We start from the raw sequence: 20,569 nt of genomic DNA on the forward strand, positions 1-20,569 counted from the left end.
GTTGGGCAGCCGACTTCAGCTCAGGTCATGATCTCGCGGGCTGTGGGTTTGAGCCCCGTGTCAGGCTCTGTGCTGGCAGCTCAGAGCCTGGAGCCTGCTTCAGATTCTGTGTCTCCCTCTCTCTCTGCCCCTCCCCTGCTCGCTCTCTGTCTCTTTCTCAAATAATAAACATTTTTAAAAAATTTTTTTGAAAGATGTTATTTTTAAGTAATCTCTACACCCAACGTGGGGCTTAAACTCACAATCCTGAGATCAGAAGTCGCAAACACCACCAACTGAGCCAGCCAGGTACCCTTGTGGCTGCACCAATTTAAATTTCCACCAACAGCGCATAATGATTTTCTTTTTTCCACATCCTTACCAACACTTGTTACTTATTGTCTTTTTGATAATAGCTACTTTAACAGGTATGATGTGATATCTCATTGTGGGCTTTGGGTCTTTTGAGGGAAAGAGCACGCACGCATGCAAACGGGAGGGGCAGAGGGAGAGAGAATCATAAGCAGGCTCCACACCTAGCACAGAGCCCAACGCGGGGCTCAACCCAGGGCTCGATCTCACAACCAAAAGCTCATGACCTGAGCCGAAATCAAGAGTCAGACGCTTAACTAACTGAGCCACCCAGGAGCCCCTCATTGTGGTTTTCATTTGCATTTCTCTGATGATGAGTGATATTGAACAACTTGCCTGTTGGCCATCTGTCTGTCTTTGTTGGAAAAGTGTCTGTTCAGATCTTCTGCCCATATTTTAACTGGATAGTTTGGCTTTTTGCCATTGTGTTATACGAGTTCTTTATATGCTTTGGATATTAACCCCTTATCAGATACATGATTTGCAAATATTTCCTCCTATTCTGTAGGTTGTCTTTTCATTTTGTTGATGTCTTCTTTTGCTGTGCAGAAGCTTTTTATTTAGTTTGATGTAGTCCCATTTTTTTTTATTTTTTAATGTTTATTTATTTATTTGCTCTTGTTGACTTTACTTTTGGAGTCAGATTTTAAAAATCGTTGCCATGACCAATGAGAGGATGTCTTCAATCATCACTGTATACTCAGGGCCTAGAACAATAGTTGGCAAGAGTCAGTGCTCAATAAATATGTTTTGAACGAACAAATCAACAGGCAGAAAACAAAGCAGGCTGTTGGCCTTAAAACTCTCTGGGAAGTCAGTGCAACATACTGGAGTAAGGAAGTAAGAACTAAAGGGAAACCGAAATATTTCCTGCTGAGATGGTCCTGACAACTGAGCTGTGGGGAGGGGCCTCAGCAGAATTAACTACATGATAGCAGGGACTCAAATACTTTGGAGCCAGTGGGAGCAGCCCTCAGAATTGGGGTCTGGGCTTTTCTAAGCAAGTCATTTGATCAACTAGGCTCTTTAGCCTGAGCTCAGCGATCTCTCAGCTACTGCCACACTTGGTTTTGTCAGGAGGGGTTCCATCCTGCTTGGTCATTCATTCACTCAGAGACACGTATATGGAAGCTTCTGTGTATAAAGTGCCAGGCCAGGTGTGAGAAATAAAAATGAAAGAGTTACAGGGGGAGAAGGTGCTGGATCAGAATATTTTTATCTTTATTTTATTTTTATTTTTTTTAATGTTTATTTTCGAGAGAGACCAAGTGCGATCAGGGGAGGGGCAGAGAGAGACACACATACACACAAATCTGAAGCAGGCTCCAGGCTCCGAGCTGTCAGCACAGGGCCCTGCATGGGGCTCAAATTCGTGAACCGCGAGATCATGACCTGGGCTGAAGTTGGACGCTTAATCGCTTAACCAACCGAGCCACCCAGGCGCCCCAGATTCTTACCTTTAAAAAGGAAATATGTAAATAAGTGTCTACTGCAGGTAGAAAAATAACTGTAGGAGATAAAATCAAGTGCAATGGAAATTCAAGCAAAGGGGGAGTTTTCTCAAGTTGAGGAGTCCCCCAAAAGTTTTATAGAGGAAGTCATGTTCAATTTGACCTTGAACAACTTATACATAAAAAGTATTCAGTTTCACTTGGGTTGAAGGAATCAAGTGCCTTCATGCTTCCAGGGCTAGAGATTAGCGATCACCCCTTTGAAGGACTTTCTCTGGCATGGTATATAAAAATGGAGACACTTCTATAAAAAATGTCAAAGTAGCAGCTGAATTTGAAAAATATGCTGTGTAGGGGCCGTGCCTGGGAGACTTGGTTTAATCCTCACATCAACTGTAGAATTTACTCAGAAAAAATAAAAAAAAAATTTTTAAAGAAAGAATTGGGGTACCTGGGTGGCTCAGTTGATTAAGTGTCCAACTTTGGCTCAGGTCGTGATCTCACAGCTCGTGGTTTCGAGCCCTGCCTTGGGCTCTGTGCTGACAGGCCAGAGCCTGGAGCCTGCTTTGGATTCTATATCTCCCCCTCTCTCTTTCCCTCTCCCACTCATGCTCTGTCTCTCAAAAATAAATAAACATTAAAAATAATAATAATAAAAAAGAGAGGCATGTCACCCGCCAGAGAGAGCCTATCTTAAGTAGCCAGGTGTATGGAGATCCCAAAATTGAGGGACCTCGGAAGCTGGCCAAGGAAGTTTGTCTTTGGATGTCTCCTGGCTGGTTTCTCTGTCCCTGGAGCCACCTATCTTTAGAGCTCCCTGCTGTACTCTGCTGAGTTTATATTTATGCTAGATCAAATTTTTGAACTGATTTTCTTTTTGTGAATCATAAATTTTAGAACAGAAAATATGTGGTTCTGGAATTTGTGAGAGACAGGACTGCTGTATGTGTTGCTTTACTGGGTGCTTGCTTTAGAGAAGGAAGACACCGGCCTCTAATTGTTCACCCAACCCAATATGGTTCTTTCTGGTCGTAAGGCTGCATTCCTATAAGAATTAACCTCTACCTCCTACCTCCAAGGAACAGCTCAAGTGCTGCTTACATTGTTTTTTAACTAAAGATCTCAAAAAAACAAAAGGAAATCCCTAGAGTCTGACACTCCAAGCAAACCTAGGTCTGGGAGAATTGACAGACAAGGATTTAGGTGAATAGGCAACCCATTGTCCTCCTGTCTCACCTGAGGTCAGCTCACGTGTGGCAGGGGTGCTTGATGTGTCGGTATCCGCTTACTTCCTCTTTGTGTGATATTTAAGAGGTGATTACCTTACGAGGCGCCTGGGTGGCCCAGTGGGCTAAGTGTTCAACTTGATCTCAGCTCAGGTCTTGATCTTGGGGTCATGAGTTCAAGTTCTGCGCTGGGTGTGAAGCCTACTTAAAAAAACGAGGTGCTTACATTAAGGGAGTACTCAATCTGCATATCTTTCTTTACCCACTAATCGAAAAGAGTTCTTAAATTTGCAGCTAGCAGGTTGGATTCCCATTTATTCTGTAGGCAGGATGGCTCTATTTAGGGTTCCCCTTCTCAAAAAATAGAAGCAGGGAAAGGCAACAAATTCTTCTGAAAAAGTGTATGGGGTTATAGCAGACAAGGGTAAAATGCCTATCACAAAAGATAACCTATTTTACTCATCAATGAGCTGTGTGTCCTTTGACTTCTCAAGGTCCTGGAGAAATAGGAGTCCAGCTGGCAGTAATCTGTGGGGACCCCTACCTGTGCTTTAAGCAGTGGGTAGTTTAAAGTAGCACGCTGCCCCTCCTTGGTTAGGAAATGATTTCTGAGCCCTTGTAGGGGGCAATACACCATAGGAAATGCTGGGCTAAAGGATGAAAATGTCTGTGCTGGCATGCTTCTGCCTTCAGGTTACAGTCTGGGGCCCTGCAGATGGAGAGACCCCCAAGCACTTTAACCTCTTGCCAGGACGGAAATGGAGGCGTGCCCGGAAGCCTCAAAATTTGTCAGGTCTCTGGTTTTTTTCTACACCGCCTCTCTGCCCCACACACAGAAGGAAAGAGCACCTTGGCTGCCTTACCAGCAATATGGAAGAATGGCCCCCCACTCCCCATCTCAGGATCACCCCCACCTCCAGCCCATAGGAATTCGGATGCTTGGAGAACTGCTGGCCTATGAAATCAGCGAGCCCATCCTGCCCCATCCTTTTAGAATGCAGGCAGGGCAGAGTCTTGACTGAACTAATGAATCCTTTCTTCGGGATGTGTTCTTCCAGTTTCATTTTCCTTCCCGTGTTGCCTTTATTTCTAGAATTCTGGGAGCCGTACTGATCATTGTTTCTACCCATCATTATTAAGGGAGAGATAGGGAAACATTCCCATGGTAACAGTTTCATCTCAAAATATCTGAATGCTATTAGCTGCTTTCCCCTCCAGGGAAAAGACTAGATTTTTTTTTTTTTTTTTTTTCATCTTCATCCTCAGAGTAGAGTTGACAAGTCCTGTCTATCCTGCTGGGAGGCCTACCCAGGTCAGGAGCAGAGAGGAAAGCCCAGAGAACAGAATTTGTTTCCTTAGCTTACCTCACTTTCTGAACAAAGTGAAAACATTTTTTAAAAAACTTAAAATTTATATGGTTCTCACATTGACCTAGGGAATTACTGGTGGGAACACAGACGAAAATACCAACTTCTTTTCTCCAGGGGAAATCATCACCTGAGAGCACCCGAGATGGGCCAGCACAGATGTGGCTCAAAGCCCCACATGCCACGCTATCTTACTGCAGAGGAACATGGTTTGAGCAAATTCAGACGTCTGTGCTGATCATCAGAGAGGCAGGGGAGAGGAAGGGACAAAAGGCACCATATTTTATATTCATGACATACTTTATAGCCGGCAAGGGGCTTTTCGTATTGGAACAGGATGCTGAATGAGATGGGATGCATTTGTTTTAAGCATGTGTATTTGTTGTCTCACAGTTTTGGTGGGTCAGACATTTGGGAGCAGTTGAGTTGGGTGGTTCCGGTTCAGGGTCTCTGATTAGGTTACAAACTGCCAGCTGGGGTCACAGTCATCTGAAGGTTTGACTAAGGCCTCAGAATCCCTTTCCAAAATGGTTCACTCACATGGCTGTTGGCGGGAGGCCTCAGTTCCTCACCACATGGTCCTTTCCCCATGGGGCTGCTTGAGGTCATGGCGGCTCCCTTCACCCGAGAGCAAGTGATCCAAGAGACAGAGAACAAGGAAGAAGCTGAGTTGTCTTTTGTGACCTAGTCTTAGAGGACACACATTGCTTCTGCCATATTCAGTTCATTAGAAGTGAGTCACGAAGTCCAGCCCACACTTAGGAATCGAGGTCCACCTCTTGAAGGAAGGAATATCAAAGACTTTGTGAACATATTTTTAAATTGCTATATCATAGTAGTTATGAAAAAGAATGAGTCAGTGCTATATGTACCGATAATGAAACAATCTCCAAGATACATATTCAGTGAAAACAGCAAGACGCAGAACATTGAGTAAGTTTGGATACCATTTGGGGTTTTTAAAAGTGATGAAGGATATATATGCAAATATACCTATATATGCTTTCATATACATAGATTATCTCTTGGGGGATATTCAGTAAACTGGCCTCAAGGAGGAGGACTGGGGACAGAGGTAGGAGAGTGATTTGCTTTCTGTACCTTTTGAATTTTATTTGTGCAAGCATTTCTCTTCAATGACAAAATAAAATTTAATTTTAAAAATTGATTAAAATATTAGAAATAAAGGGGCACCTGGGTGGCTCACTTGGTTGGGCCTCTGACTCTTGGTTTCGGCTCAGGTGACAATCTCACGGTTTTATGGGTTTGAGACCCGCGTCGGGCTCTGTGCTTATAGTGCAGAGCCTGCTTGGAATTCTCTCTCTCTCCCCCTCTCTCTCTGCCTCTCCCCCACTTGTGCTATCTCTCTCTCTCTCTCTCAAAATAAATAAAATAAACTTTAAAAAAATGACAGAAATAGGGGCACCTGGGTGGCTCAGTCGGTTGAGTGTCCGGCTTTGGCTCAGGTCATGATCTCATGGTTGGTGGGTTCAAGCCCCACGTCGGGCTCTGTGCTGACAGCTCAGAACCTGGAGCCCGCTTCGGATTCTGTCTCCCTCTCTCAGCCCCTCCCCCCCACCTCAAAAATAAATAAACATTAAAAAAAGATAACAGAAATAGATAACATTGTTGAAAGAACCCAGAGCAAAAGAATGACCAGCTGGAGATAGAGTTCATTTTTAAAAGCTACCCAGGTAGATGATCTGGGGGGTGTTAATGTGCTTGCTTGCTTGTTTATTTTCTTTGAAGCCAGTTTGCTTTCTTTGAAGGCATGTGTTGAGACAGGAGGCTGGAATCATGATGTTCAAGGAAAATAGACCGAGCTCTCTGAAGGAGGGCTCTTGGAAGAGAACTTCCTCGAGCTCCCACACCATCTATATACCCACCTACCTGTATTTGTAAGTGGCTAATGTACTTTCTTTCCTGTTATTACACATAAACTGTCCACAAGGCAGCCCATTACTTCAGCACTGGATTCCAGCCCCTCTAATTTACTCCAGCAATTCTCTCTACCTCTTTGTCTCTCTCCCCTCCCACACCCACCCTCCTTCATCAACCATTTTTCCTCCCGGATCTCACTATACAAATATATTGTTATCGTGGCCCTCTGAAAACATTATCTTCTTGTCCTCATTCCTCTGTGCCCCTTTGTTGCTTGAAAGTTTCTCCCACATCTCCTATTCTCTTTTGAAAACTTGGGATATAATTCACATACCACAAAGTTCACCTGCGTAAAGTGTGTGATTCAGTATATATATTCACAAAGTTGTAAAATATATTCACAAAATTGTAAAACTGTCACTGTGATCTGATTTCAGAACATTTCATCACCCCAAAAAGAAACCCCATACACGTTAGCAGTCACTGCCCCCCACCCCCCTGGCAAACACTAACATACATTCTGTCGCCATGAATTTGCCTATTCTGGATCCTTCATACAGATGGAATCGTACAATGTGTGACCTGTGTCTCTGGCTTGTCAGCATGTTTTCAGGGTATATTCATGTTATAGCATGTATAAGGATTTCATTCCTTTTTATGGCCAAATAATATTTCATTGCATGGATATCCCACATTTTGCTTATCCATTCATCAGTCGATGGATTTAGGGGTTGTTTCCACCTTTTGGTTATTACGAACAATGCTGCTACGAATGTTTGTATCCAGGTTTTTGGGTGGACATATGTTTTCAGTTTTTGGTTTTTTTTTTTTTAATTTTTTTTTTTTCAACGTTTATCCATTTTTGGGACAGAGAGAGACAGAGCATGAACGGGGGAGGGGCAGAGAGAGAGGGAGACACAGAATCGGAAACAGGCTCCAGGCTCTGAGCCATCAGTCCAGAGCCCGACGCGGGGCTCGAACTCCCGGACCGCGAGATCGTGACCTGGCTGAAGTCGGACGCTTAACCGACTGCGCCACCCAGGCGCCCCATGTTTTCAGTTTTCTTGAGTATATATTTAAGAGTGGAATTGCTGGGTCATGCTTTAACTTGTGTTTAAAATTCTGAGTAACTGCCGGACTGTTTTCCAAAGCAGCTGCAACATTTTACATTCCCACCATTCTTTCCCACTGTTAACACTTGTGATTGTCCATCTCGCTTTTGTAGCCATCCCAGTAAGTATGAAGTGGCATGTCATTGTGGTTTTTGATTTGTATTTCCCTAATGACTGATGACGTTAAGCATCTTTTCATGTGCTTATTGGTCATTTATATGTTGTCATTAGAGACATGTCTATTCAAATCTTATGCCCATTTAAATTTTTTTCTTGCCATTTGCAACTACGTGGACGGAACTGGAGGGTATTATGCTAAGTGAAATGAGTCAGAGAGAGACAAATATCATATGACTTCACTCATATGAGGACTTTAAGAGACAAAACATGAACATAAGGGAAGGGAAACAAAAATAATATAAAAACAGGGAGGGGGACAAAGCATAAGAGACTCTTAAGTATGGAGAACAAACAGAGCGTTGCTGGAAGGTTGTGGGAGGGGGGATGGGCTAAATGGGTCAGGGGCATTAAGGAATCTACTCCTAAAATTGTTGTTGCACTATATATTAACTAATTTGGATGTACATTAAAAAACAAATAAAATTAATAATTTTTTTCTTTTTACTAAGCTATAAGTGTTACATATTCTGAATGCTACTCCTTTATCACATATATGATTTTCAAGTGTTTTCTCCCATTTTATGAGTTGTCTTTTCATTTTCTTGATTTTCTTTGAAGCATTTACCTTTTTTTTAAATTTTTTAAAATGTTTTTATTTATTTTTGAGACAGAGAGAGACAGAGCATGAGCAGGGAAGGGACAGAGAGAGAGGGAGACCCAGAATCTGAAGCAGGCTCCAGGCTCTGAGCTGTCAGCATAAAGCCCGACGCGGGGCTCAAACTCACAGACTGTGAGATCATGACCTGAGCTGAAGTCAGATGCCTAACCAACTGAGCCACCCAGGTGCCCCCCGCATTTAAGTTTTTTTTTTTTAAGTTTTTATTTATTTATTTGGAGGGGGAGAGAGAGAGCATGAGCAGGGGAGGGGCAGAATCCCAAGCAGGCTCCTCATTATCAGTGCAGAGCCCAGTGCAGGGTTTGATCCCATGAACCATGAGATCATGACCTGAGCTGAAATCAGGAGTTAGATGCTCAACTGACTGAGTCACCCAGGTGCCCCATAAGTTTCCTTTTTTAAGTAGTCTCAACACCCAACATGGGGCTCAAACTCATGACTCTGAGATCAAGAGTCACATGTTGTACTGATTGAGCCAACCAGGTGCCCCTAAAATTGTTCTCTTTTTTTTTTTTTTTTCAACCTTTATTTATTTTTGGGACAGAGAGAGACAGAGCATGAATGGGGGAGGGGCAGAGAGAGAGGGAGACACAGAATCGGAAACAGGCTCCAGGCTCTGAGCCATCAGCCCAGAGCCCGACGCGGGGCTCGAACTCACGGACCGCGAGATCGTGACCTGGCTGAAGTCGGACGCTTAACCGACTGCGCCACCCAGGCGCCCCAAAATTGTTCTCTTAATTTCATTTTCAGATTATTCACTGCTAGTATCTAGACATGCAATTGATTTTTATATATTTATCTTATATCCTACAACTGAGCTCTAATAGTTGTGTGTATGTGTGTTTGTCTGTCTGTATTCCTTAAGCTCTTCTATACATAAGATCATGTCATCTGTGTATAGAGATAGTTCTACTTCGTCCTTTTCAACCTAGGTTCCTTCTATTTATTTTTCTTTCTTAATTGCCCTGGCTAGAACCACTGTACAATATTAAATAAAAGTGATGAGCAGACATCTTTGTCTTATTCCTGGCCTTGGGGGGAAAATATTCCATCTTTTCAGCATTAAGTAAGTTATCAGCTGCAGGTTCTCTATAGATGCCCTTTATCGGATTGAATAAATACACTTCTATTCTTTGTTGAGTGTTTTCGTTATGAAAGATTGTTGGGTTTTGTCAAATCCCTTTTCTTATCTATCGAATAATATTTTGGGTTTTATCCTTTATTCTGTTAATATGATGTTGACATCATTTTTTTTTTAAGTTTGAGAGAGAGGCATGGGGAGGGGCAGAGAGAGAGGGAGACGGAATCCCAAGCAGGCTCCATGCTGTCAGCACAAAGCCTCCTGCTGTCAGCAGGCCTCCATCCCACAAACCATGAGATCCATGACCTAAGCTGACATCAGGAGTTGGACACTCAACCAACTGAGCCACCCAAGCACCCCTTACCTTGATTTTTGTAGGTTGAACCAATATTGCAATTCTGGGATAAATCCTACTTACTTAACATGGTGGGATTTGTATATAAAAAGGACTTTAGGTTGGCTTCAGTTTGCTAGTATTTTGTTGAGGGTGTTTGTGTCTATAAGATAAGGCCGATTGATCTGTAGTTTTCTTGTGATATTTTTGTCTGGCTTGGGTACCAGAGTATTACTGGCCTCACAGAATAATTTGGGAAGTGTTCCATCCTCTACTATTTTTTGGAACAGTTTGTGAAAGAGTGGTTTTCCTATTTTGTCTTGAATCCACTCTAATCAGGCTTTTTGCCTGCACTATTGTGCTGAAACTGCTCTTGTCAAGATTTCCAATGACCTCCACATCGCCAATTCAATGGTCCGTTCTCAGCCATCATCTTAAACTCATCAGCATCATTTGATACATTTTCTTCTTGAAATACTCTGTTTTCTTGACTTCCGTACTTCCATGGTTTTCTTTCTGTATCATTGACCACTCTTTGTGAATCTCCTTTGCTAGATTCTCCTCCTTTATCAGATCTTTTAATAAAGGGACCACAGGCCTTGACATTTTTCTCTGTCTTTTCTCAGACTTTTGGTGATTTCATCTGCTCTCCTGAATTTAAACACCAATTATGTGAAGATTCCCAAATTTGGAGCCTATATCTGTCTCTGGATTTATATGTCTCCTGCCTAGTAGACATCTTAATGGGGATTTTGAATGTACATCTCAAACTTATCACGTCCAAAACAAAACTTTTGATTTTTCCCACGAAAACCTGCTGTCCCACCATCTTCCCCATCATATTCAGTGCAACTTCATCCTTCCAACTGCTCAGACCAAAAATCTTGAGTCATCCTTTTTGGCTCCTTTCTTTCTCTTACTCCCTACCCATTCCATTAGCAAATCCTGTGTGGACCACCTTCAGAATAACCAGAGTCTGAGCACTTCTCACCACCTCTGTGAATAGATTATCACCCTGGTCTTTCTCCAGTTGGGATTGTTGGAATTGGCTTCTCACTGGTCTCCCTGCTTCTCTCTTTGTTGGCATTCAGTCTATTCTCAACGTGGAAACCACACAGGAGTTTTTGTCATGCGTAGATGTTGAGTTTTATCAGATGATTTTCTACATCTGTTGAGATGATCATTGTGCTGTTGTCTGGGTTGTTTTGTTTTGGCCTGTCAATGTGGTAAATTACATTGATTTGCAAATGTTAAACCAACTTTGCATTCCTCGGATTAACCCCATTTGGTCATGTGTATCCCCGTTTACATATATATTACATTTGATTTGCCGAAATTGCAAGAATGTTTGAATCTATGATCATAAAGGATATTGGTATGTCATTTTCTTTTCTTATAATTTTTTTCTGGTTTTGGTGTCCAGGTAATGCTGGCCTCATAGAATTAGTTAAAAAGTGTTCCCTCCTCTTCAGTTATCTGGAAAAAATTGTGCAGAATTGGTATTTACTTTTAACCCATCTTTTTTCTTTTCTTTTTTTTTTTTTAAGATTTTACTTTTAAGTAACCTCTACATCCAATGTGGGGCTTGAACTCACAACCCCAAGATCAAGTGTTGCCTGCTCCACTTGACTGAGCCAACTGGTTGACTGAGCCAACCAGGTGCCCCTTAACCTATTTTTTATTTAAAGTAATTTTCTTGTTGGGGCGCCTGGGTGGCTCAGTCGGTTAAGTTTCCGAGTTCAGCTCAGGTCATGATCTCGCAGTTCGTGGGTTCGGGCCCCGTGTCAGGCTCTGTGCTGACAGCTCGGAGCCTGGAGCCTGTTTCAGATTCTGTGTCTCCCTCTCTCTCTGACCCTCCCCCGTTCATGCTCTGTCTCTCTCTGTCTCAAAAATAAACAAACGTTAAAAAAATTTTTTTTAATAAATAAAGTTTCTTGTAGATGGCATATAGTTAAATTGTGGTGGTTGTTGTTTTATATCCAGTCTTTTTTATTTATTTATTTTTTCAACGTTTATTTATTTTTGGGACAGAGAGAGACAGAGCATGAACGGGGGAGGGGCAGAGAGAGAGAGGGAGACACAGAATCGGAAACAGGCTCCAGGCTCCGAGCCATCAGCCCAGAGCCCGACGCGGGGCTCGAACTCACGGACCGCGAGATCGTGACCTGGCTGAAGTCGGACGCTTAACCGACTGCGCCCCCCAGGCGCCCCATATCCAGTCTTTTTTATATCTAGTCTTTTAGTGCTTGCTTTAGGATTTATAGTGTATAGCGTTAGCTTATCTCCATCTACCTTCAAGTGATATTATACCACTTTACGTACTATATTAAAATCTGTGGACAATGCAGATAAAAGAGATTAAGAGGTACAAACTTCCAGATATAAAGTAAATAAATCACAGAGAGGACAAGTACAGCACAGAGAATATAGTCAGTAAGATTGTAAAAACATCCTATGGTGACAGATGTTGACTACGCATATCATGGTGAGCCCTGAGTATTGTAGAGAATTGTTCAGTCACTATTTTGTATAATCACATTCTATGTTAATTATACTTCAGTACTAAGAAAAAGAAACAACAACAAACAATAAAAACTTGTAACTGTGTATTTCTGTTTCTCCTGTCCTGGCCTTAGGGCTACTATTGTCGTATATCTTATTCTCAAATATGTTATATGCCCCATGATTCAGTGTTACTATTTTTGTTTTAAGAAATTCATTATCTCTGGGGCGCCTGGGTGGCTCAGTCGGTTGAGCGTCCGACTTCGGCTCAGGTCACGATCTCGTGGTTTGTGAGTTCGAGCCCTGCGTTGGGCTTTGTGCTGACAGCTCAGAGCCTGGAGCCTGCTTCAGATTCTGTGTCTCCTCTCTCTGCCCATCCCCCGCTTATGCTGTGTCTCTCTCTGTCTCTCAAAAATAAATAAATAAATATTAAAAAAATTAAAAAAAAGAAATTCATTATCTCTTAAAGATATATATATTTTAAGATTTTATTAAAAAATTTTTTTAATTTTTTTTTTTTAACATTTATTTATTTTTGAGACAGAGAGAGACAGAGCATGAACAGGGGAGGGGCAGAGAGAGAGGGAGACACAGAATCCAAAACAGGCTCCAGGCTCTGAGCGGTCAGCACAGAGCCCGACGCGGGGCTCGAACCCACGGACTGTGAGATCATGACCTGAGCCGAAGTCGGACGCTTAACCGACCGAGCCACCCAGGCGCCCCAATTTTATTTAAAAAATTTTTTAACATTCATTTATTTTGAGAGAGAGTGCATGAGTGAGTGGGGGAGGGGTAGAGAGAGAGAGGGAGACAGAGGATCTGAAGCAGGTTCCACGCTCTCAGCGCAGAGCTTGATGCGGGGCTCAAACCCATGAACTGTGAGATCACGACCTGAGCCGAAATCAAGAGTTGGAAGCCCAACCGATTGAGCCACCCAGGCGCCCCTATTTATTTAAGTAATCTCTATGCCCAACGTGGGCCCCGAACTCACGATCCCGAGATCAAGAGTCGCAGGCTCTACTGACTGAGCCAGCCAGGCATCCCTCCTAAAGACATTTAAATTAAAAATAAATAAATAAATAAAAGACAGAGGGGCGCCTGGGTGGCTCAGTCGGTTACGTGTCCAACTTCGGCTCAGGTCATGACCACGAGGTGCATGAGTTCCAGCCCCGCATTAGGCTCTGTGCTGACAGCTAAGGGCCTGGAGCCAGCTTTGGAATCTGTGACTCCCTCTCTCTCTCTGTCTCTTTCCCACTCACACTCTGTCTCTCAAAAAATAAATACATGTTAAAAAAAAATTAAAAAAAAAAAAAAAAAAAAGAGACACATACTTAAGTACCCATCTATTTTTTCTGGTGTTCTTTGTTCCTCTGTATAGAGCCAGATTTCTCTCTGATGTCATTTTCCTTCTGCCTGAAGTTCTTCTTTCACCATTTCCTATAGTGCAGGCCCGCTGATGGTGACTTCTTCCAGCTATTATACGTCTGGAAAGTATTTCGCTTTCATTGTTTAAAGCCATGTCACTAGGTACAGAATTCCAGGGTCACAGCACCTTAAAGACCTTGCTCCACTGCCTTCTAGCTCACGTCGTGGGTGGCGATAAACATGCTGTCACCTTATCTTGGTTTCCATGTGTCTAATGTGTCTTCCCCTCAGGCTGCTTTTATGATTTTTCTCTTTATCATGGGTTTTAATCAATTTGATTAAGAAGTGCTTTTGTGTATTTTTCTTCATGTTTCTTGCACTTGGGGTTCATTGAAGTTCTTGCATCTGTGTGTTTATAGATTTCATCAGATCTAGAAAATTGTTGACCATTATTCCTTCCTATATATTTTTGTCCTCTCCCTCTTCTTCCTGGGACTTCAAACATACATAAACATAAGCCTATCAGGCTGCTTGATATAGTCCCACTGCTCACTGATATTCCATTAATTTTTTTTAGTCTTTTTCTCTCTCTGTATTTCATTTTAAATAGCTCCTATTACTGTGTCTTCAAGTTCACTAATCTTTTCTTTTCCTTCTGTTAATCTTTTTCTTTAATTTTTATTTATCTATTTATTTTGAGAGAGAGAGAGAGGCAGAGAGAGAGAATCCCAAGCAGGCTCCACTCTGTCAGCACGAAGCCCGACGCGGGGGCTCAATCCCACGAATGTGAGATCATGACCTGAGCTGAAATTAAGAGTTGGACGTCACCCAGGCACTCCGTCTTCTGTTAATCTTATCCAGCGTATTGTTCATCTAGATATGCATGGGACTTTTCATTTCTGCACCTTCCATTTTGGTCTCTTTTATATCTTCAAAGCTCCCCATCTTCTACTTTGGCCTATCTTCAGGCTTCTGTCAACATAACAGCCAGAGTGAGCCTATTAAAATGTAACATCCTACTCCTTGGCTCAGAACTTTTCAGGGGCTTCTCATCTTATTCAGATAAAAAGTCATATTTTTAAAATGACTTACAAAAAAAAAAAAAAAAACAAGTTAGAGAGGGAGGGAGCCAAACCATAAGAGACTCTTAAAAACTGAGAATAAACTGAGGGTTGATGGGGGGGTGGGAGGGAGGGGAAAGTGGGTGATGGGCATCGAGGAGGGCACCTGTTGGGATGAGCACTGGGTGTTGTATGGAAACCAATTTGACAATAAATTTCATATTATTAATTAATTAATTAATTAAAATAAAATGACCGACAAAGCCCTATGTGACTTACTCTGACTTCATCCATTATCTCTCTGATTTTGTCTCCTCCCCTCACTCCTCTCCATCTATTCTGACATCCTTCTGTTCCTGGAATATGTGAGGCATGCTTCCACCCCAGGGCTTTTGCACTTGCTTTGAGCTCTGCCAGAAATGCTCATCTCCCGTATATCCACATGCTTTCTCCTTCACTTCCTTCAGGGTCTTACTCAAATGTCACCGCCATTAAGATCTTCCCTTCCCCCATTTTAAAAACTGCAGTCTCTTTTCATATAGGCGTTTCCTGAATCCTTGCTTTATTTTTCTCATCATCTTACACACTGCACTCTTTTATTTAATTAATTGTGCTAGTTAGTCTCAACACTGTTAGCTCTGAACGGGCAGGATTTTCATGTGTTTCGTTCACTGCTTTACCCTCTGCTCCTAACACCGTAGTACTTGGCACATAGCAAGCACCCAGATATTTATTCAGCGAATAAACGAGAGTCTGTCAGTACAGAGGGTGGAGGAAGAGTTTAGTAAAAAGGGGGAAAGGGGCCCTTGGGTGGCTCAGCCAGTTAAGCGACCCGCTTTTAAGTTCAGCTCAGGTCATGATCTCACGGTTTGTTAGTTCAAGCCCCACATCGACAGCAGGGAACCTGCTTGGGATTCTCTGTCTCTCCCTCCCTCTCTGTCCCTCCCCTGCTCATTCTCTCTCTCTCTCTCTCTCTCTCTCTTTCAAAATAAATACATAAACATAAAAAAATAAATAATAAAAGAGGGGAAATTAACACATACTACAGGGCCGTTTCTAACGTCCTTTCTCCATATCATTCAATTCTCATAACTAAGAGGCACAGACCCTATTATAAATATAACAGAACTTCAGCTAACGGAGTTAAAATCACACCTCTCGGGACAGTTAAGTAGCAGGACTGAGACTCGAACCAGCGCCCTCTGTCAGTTGCCATGACTGAGGTTAGCGTCCAGTCAACAAAGACCTTAAGGGCTACGCCTTAAGCTCCTTTCAACTTTGATTTCACTTGTGACCATTTCCCCCAAGGAAGGAGCAGGGCTTCTGCTGCAGGCTTGGTACAAGCAATTCCCTGATTCTGAGTTACAGCAACCTAAGAAAACACCAGCACGGCAGAGTGAAGACACCACCTGCGGATACCCATGAGAGCCTGGGACTTATTTTTAGCCAGAATAGGAAAAGTGCCGGATATCTTCTAGGAGAGTTGGCAGCTGGCGGGCTGCTGATACAGCTGTGTTTATGTAAGCTGGTGGCAGAGGAGAGTACGAGGGTTAGCAAGGAGGCAGGAGGTGCTGAATCCACCTGACGCTTGCTGATGCTCTGATGTCCAGTGCCTTTCGTTGGAAAGTTGTGAGTCAAACGTTACCGCTGAGGAGAGAGGGTCCCGCAGATCCTTTGGAGACTGCAGAGAACATGGGAGCCCCTGGCTCCCCCGAGTCAGCATTTGTTGAAGCGGTCCCTTACAAGATCTCTCCCCTAGTTCCTGGCCTCTTCCTGCTCTATTATCCAGGAATAAACAAGAACAGAAGTGCATTCAAATAATGCATCTATAAAGCATAGCAGTTCATCTGATTCTGCCTGTACTGCTCAGACGTGCCAGGTGAAAGCAATCTCCAATACCTCATCCTACAGAAGTTGTCAAATAGCGGGCTCCTGTTTTCTCATGGGGGCAGCAGAACAAAGTTCTTTTTTTAAAGACATTTTTAAATATTTATTTAGTTTTGAGAGAGAGGGTGAGCAGGGGAGGGGCAGAGAGAGAGGGGGACGTAATATCCGAAGCAGCATCCGTGTTGACAGCAGAGAGCCTGATGCGGGGCTCGAACTCACAAACCACGAGATCGTGACCTGAGCTGAAGTCAGACACTTAACCAAGTGAACCACCCAGACGCTCCAGAACAAAGCTCTTAAAGGAGTCATCTGTGGGCTCTTCTTAAGAATCCAGGTCGAAACTTTTTCTAGTAGGGATTTTGTTTTTACGTTGAGTTATGAAAATTTTCAAATATAAACAAAAGCAAAGCAAATAGTGTAATGAACCCTCATGTATCCCTCATCCAGCTTTAACAGTTAACATAGCCAGCCTTGTTTCATCTGTGCCCCCACCCACTCTGAAATTATTTTTCAGTCAATCCCAGACAGCACATCATTTCATCTGAAACTATTTCAGTGTATACCTCTGAAGTATGGGTAATCTATAAAAAATAAACAACCACAATACTATCTTCACACTTCAAAAATGAACAATTTCTTAAAATCAAACATACAGGGTTAGAGTTCCCAAATCGGCTAAACAAGCTTCCCCCCCTCTCCCTTCGCTTTGTTTAAATCAGTATCTCAAAAAAGGTTCATCTCTTTCCTCTCTTCTTGGCAATTTATTGCTGAAGAAAGCAGGTCATTTTTCCTATAGAGCTTTCCACAGTCTGGATTTTTCTGATCGCATTCCCCATGGTGCTGTTCAACATATTCCTCTATAAATTTATTAATTTGTTAGCTGTCAATTTGGTTCCTGTAAATTGGTGGTTAGGTCCAGAGATTTGACGAGGCTCAGGTTCAGTTCCGTGGCAAAAAATGTATCATAGGTTGCGGTGCCTGGCTGGCTCAGTCGGCAGAGCATGTGACTCTTGATCTCAGGGTCATGGGTTTAAGCTCCGCATTGGGTGTAGAGATTCCTTTAAAGAATACCTCAAGGTCATGCTGTGTACTTGTGTCGGAAGCAGCAAACGTCTGGGGTTTGTGTGTGTGTGTGAGATTGTTAGCAGCCTGGAATCATTGCCTCGACCCCATTAATTGACTGATGCCTCATGAATTTTCAGGAACAAATGTGGCTGCAGTGGCTGTCTCTGAGTAATGCATTCAGAAGAGCCTTTCCTGGAGAAGGTGTTGTTTGTCATTTCCGAGTCATGAAGACAGGCTTGGGAAACTGCGCTGGAGGCTGCGCTATGGCGCTGATCCGGGGCGCTTTAGGGAAACCGGCTTGTTGTGTTTGGTCAGCTCCGTGCGGTGTTATGACGGTCTTCCCCACTAGAGGACACTGTGGCTCCAGGACTTCACGTGATTCCTGGTCAGAGTTGTAACCTGGAGGCCCAGAGAAGAAGGCCAAACCTTTGGTGTGCATTTATTAGGCACCAACTGTGTGCCTCCTGCGTCAAAGGGAGAGACGAAAGAGGTCAAATGCAAAGTTCTGTGCCATTGTTTCCCCAGGTAGTCTCCTCGTATTTTCTTTTAAAAATAAACAGAAGTGATTCTCTGTTGAAACCACGTAAGCCCCCACAGGGCGGCTGCCTCCTGCTGTAAACAGCAAATTTGGTTATGTGGCCTTGGATTTTTTTTTTTTTTTAAACAACTGCAGTATATGGGCTTTTTGGAATGTGAATGTATCCAAGAAAGATGCCAAAGTGTATTCATCTCTGAAATAATTTATTCATCTATTCAACACCATGTATTGAGTATCCAGGGGGAAAAGGGAAGGAAAAAGGATGCTTACTTACTGAGAGCTACTCTGTGCCAGGCACTGTCCCATCCTTTTTATCTACATCCTACCAAGATGTGTCATATTAGCCTCATTTAAATACAAGGAAACTGAGTCTCAGGGAGTCTAAGTGAACTAACATGGTGAAGGTTATCCTGCCAGATGCAAATGAAAGGCTGTGAATAAGTATGTCTGTTTTCCACTTAAACCCCTAGATACCACGCTGACAGCATGATACTAGAAAATAGAGAAAGCGAGGCGGTCACAAAGGCATGCTGTTCTTACGGAGGTCACCATGTAATACAGAAGTTACAGGTCCCCCATTAAGTGGGCACCCTCACCACCCGCAGCCTGCTGCTGCTGTGATGCTGTCCATCTGCAGGGAGGGGACCCACTGACCACCAGAGCAACAGGGCATCACTGGGGCTCCGCAGGAGCTGTGTTGACTGCCCACCCGCCTCACCGCATCTGCCCCATGACCCAGGCTTGTGGGGGCATCTGCGTGACTCAGACCGTGACCACCAACCCACCCGGGATATGTAGGAAAACCACGACAGAGGTAGCCTGCAGTTTTCATGGAGGAAGACGCAGGCAGACACATGCATTATCAGGCAAAGGCAACAAGTTCGTGAAAATTCTGTGCTAATGTAGCCAATAATTTAAGATGCCCTTCCAGTTATTCATATTTTCAAACCCACTTAACCACCCCCGCCCCCAGCCTCGTCCCTATTGCCTTGTAGTTCTGTGCTGGGAGCACAGCTGAACTCACATCGTAAGAGCCCAAGCTGTGTAATTGACTAAATGCAGTCAAATACATTAAGGAAAGAGAATGACAGCTGGCAGCTGGGAAAATGAACTAACTGGCTTAAGCTGGGGAAGAAGATACAGGTGGCAGGTGTCTAAAGAAACACAGGAGTGCTTGGAGAGGCCCAATCCCGAAGGCCACTTCAACCTCAGGCAATCACAGCTGCAAGGTTCTGGGAAGAGGACGAGAGCGTGGGTGTGCTTTAAGCCACCACCCTCCTCCAAATGAGCCCTAGGATAATGAATGAGCCATCAGCCAGCGCCTTTGCTCTCCGAGGAAAGGACCTCCCTCTGCAGACCGTCCCTCTGCAAATACAATTGTGCCCCAGGAACCATCTGGCAAATGTGCCCGTTCCTTCAGCATTTCTGGTATTTCCCTGACTTGCAGCCCCCTTGTCTTGGATATAAATTGTTGCGGCAAGCCAAACCAGCAGAATGCTTACGGTGCTTCGGAGGTTTTCCCCGAGCCTGGTTAACGCCATGGTTCGCAGCCTGTGAGGCTGCTCACAGCTAACGGAGGTCTTGGATGCATGCATTTTCCTCTGCACTGTTCTTGTGTGCTTGGGAGGATGCAGAGTGGGCATGTGAGCTGCAGACCACAGCTGCAGCAACCAGATTGAGCGCATTTCCGTTGCAGGACGTCCTTCACGGAGAAGGGACAGGTTAACTCCATCTCTCTGCAGAGGACTTGGACTGCTCCCCAAGGAGCCACGACAGGCTGCCACAGCTGTAGGACAGATCATGTGCTCTGGCCACACACGGGAGGATGCCCAGCAACCCTGACTGCCAGCCTCCGGGCCCCATTTTGCACAGGGCCGCGTTCCTCTTCTGACCCGGCCTGATGGTGGGTCACCGGAAAAATTGTGGGTCACCTTAGGACCACTTGAGCCAGCCCCCAATTTCCAGCCTGCTTCACCGATTCTAGTTCGGAGAACAGATAAAGGCAGGAGATGGAAGGAGATACTCTTGTCAGTCTCTCACATCCTTGCTGTTGTGCCTCATGGACAGGGAGGCCAGGCTGAGCCATTAATCGCAAGCCCCCTCACCCCCATCCAGGGAGTGCTGGATCGTTCCAAAGGGGTGGGAGATTTGCAGTCAATGCAGAGACTCTCAGAATGTCCCCATCACCTAACAACGAGGAGGCAGTTTCCATGCAGATTTACACCTTCCTGCCTTAGTACGTGCAGTACCCTCCAACCTGAACACATCAAGCCTCACCCAGCTGGCGAGCTCCTACTTGGTCTTTTAAGATCCAGCTCCAGCATCACCCCTTTGGACCCCCTTTCTGCCAACCACATACTTGGCGGACAGCTCTACTCAGTACTTATCACACTGTACCTGTAGGTGTTTTTAGCGTGTCTTCTCCACCTGTCTTACTGCTCACTGTGGGCAGAGACTACGTCTCATTCATCTCCGTGTCTACAAGTTTCCATCTGCAAAGATGTTTATAGGCGCCGTTTTGGAATAGAAAGTTGGACATCATGGGATTCCAA

Source organism: Leopardus geoffroyi, chromosome E1 (genome assembly GCF_018350155.1).
Source record: "Leopardus geoffroyi isolate Oge1 chromosome E1, O.geoffroyi_Oge1_pat1.0, whole genome shotgun sequence".
NCBI lineage: Eukaryota > Metazoa > Chordata > Mammalia > Carnivora > Felidae > Leopardus > Leopardus geoffroyi.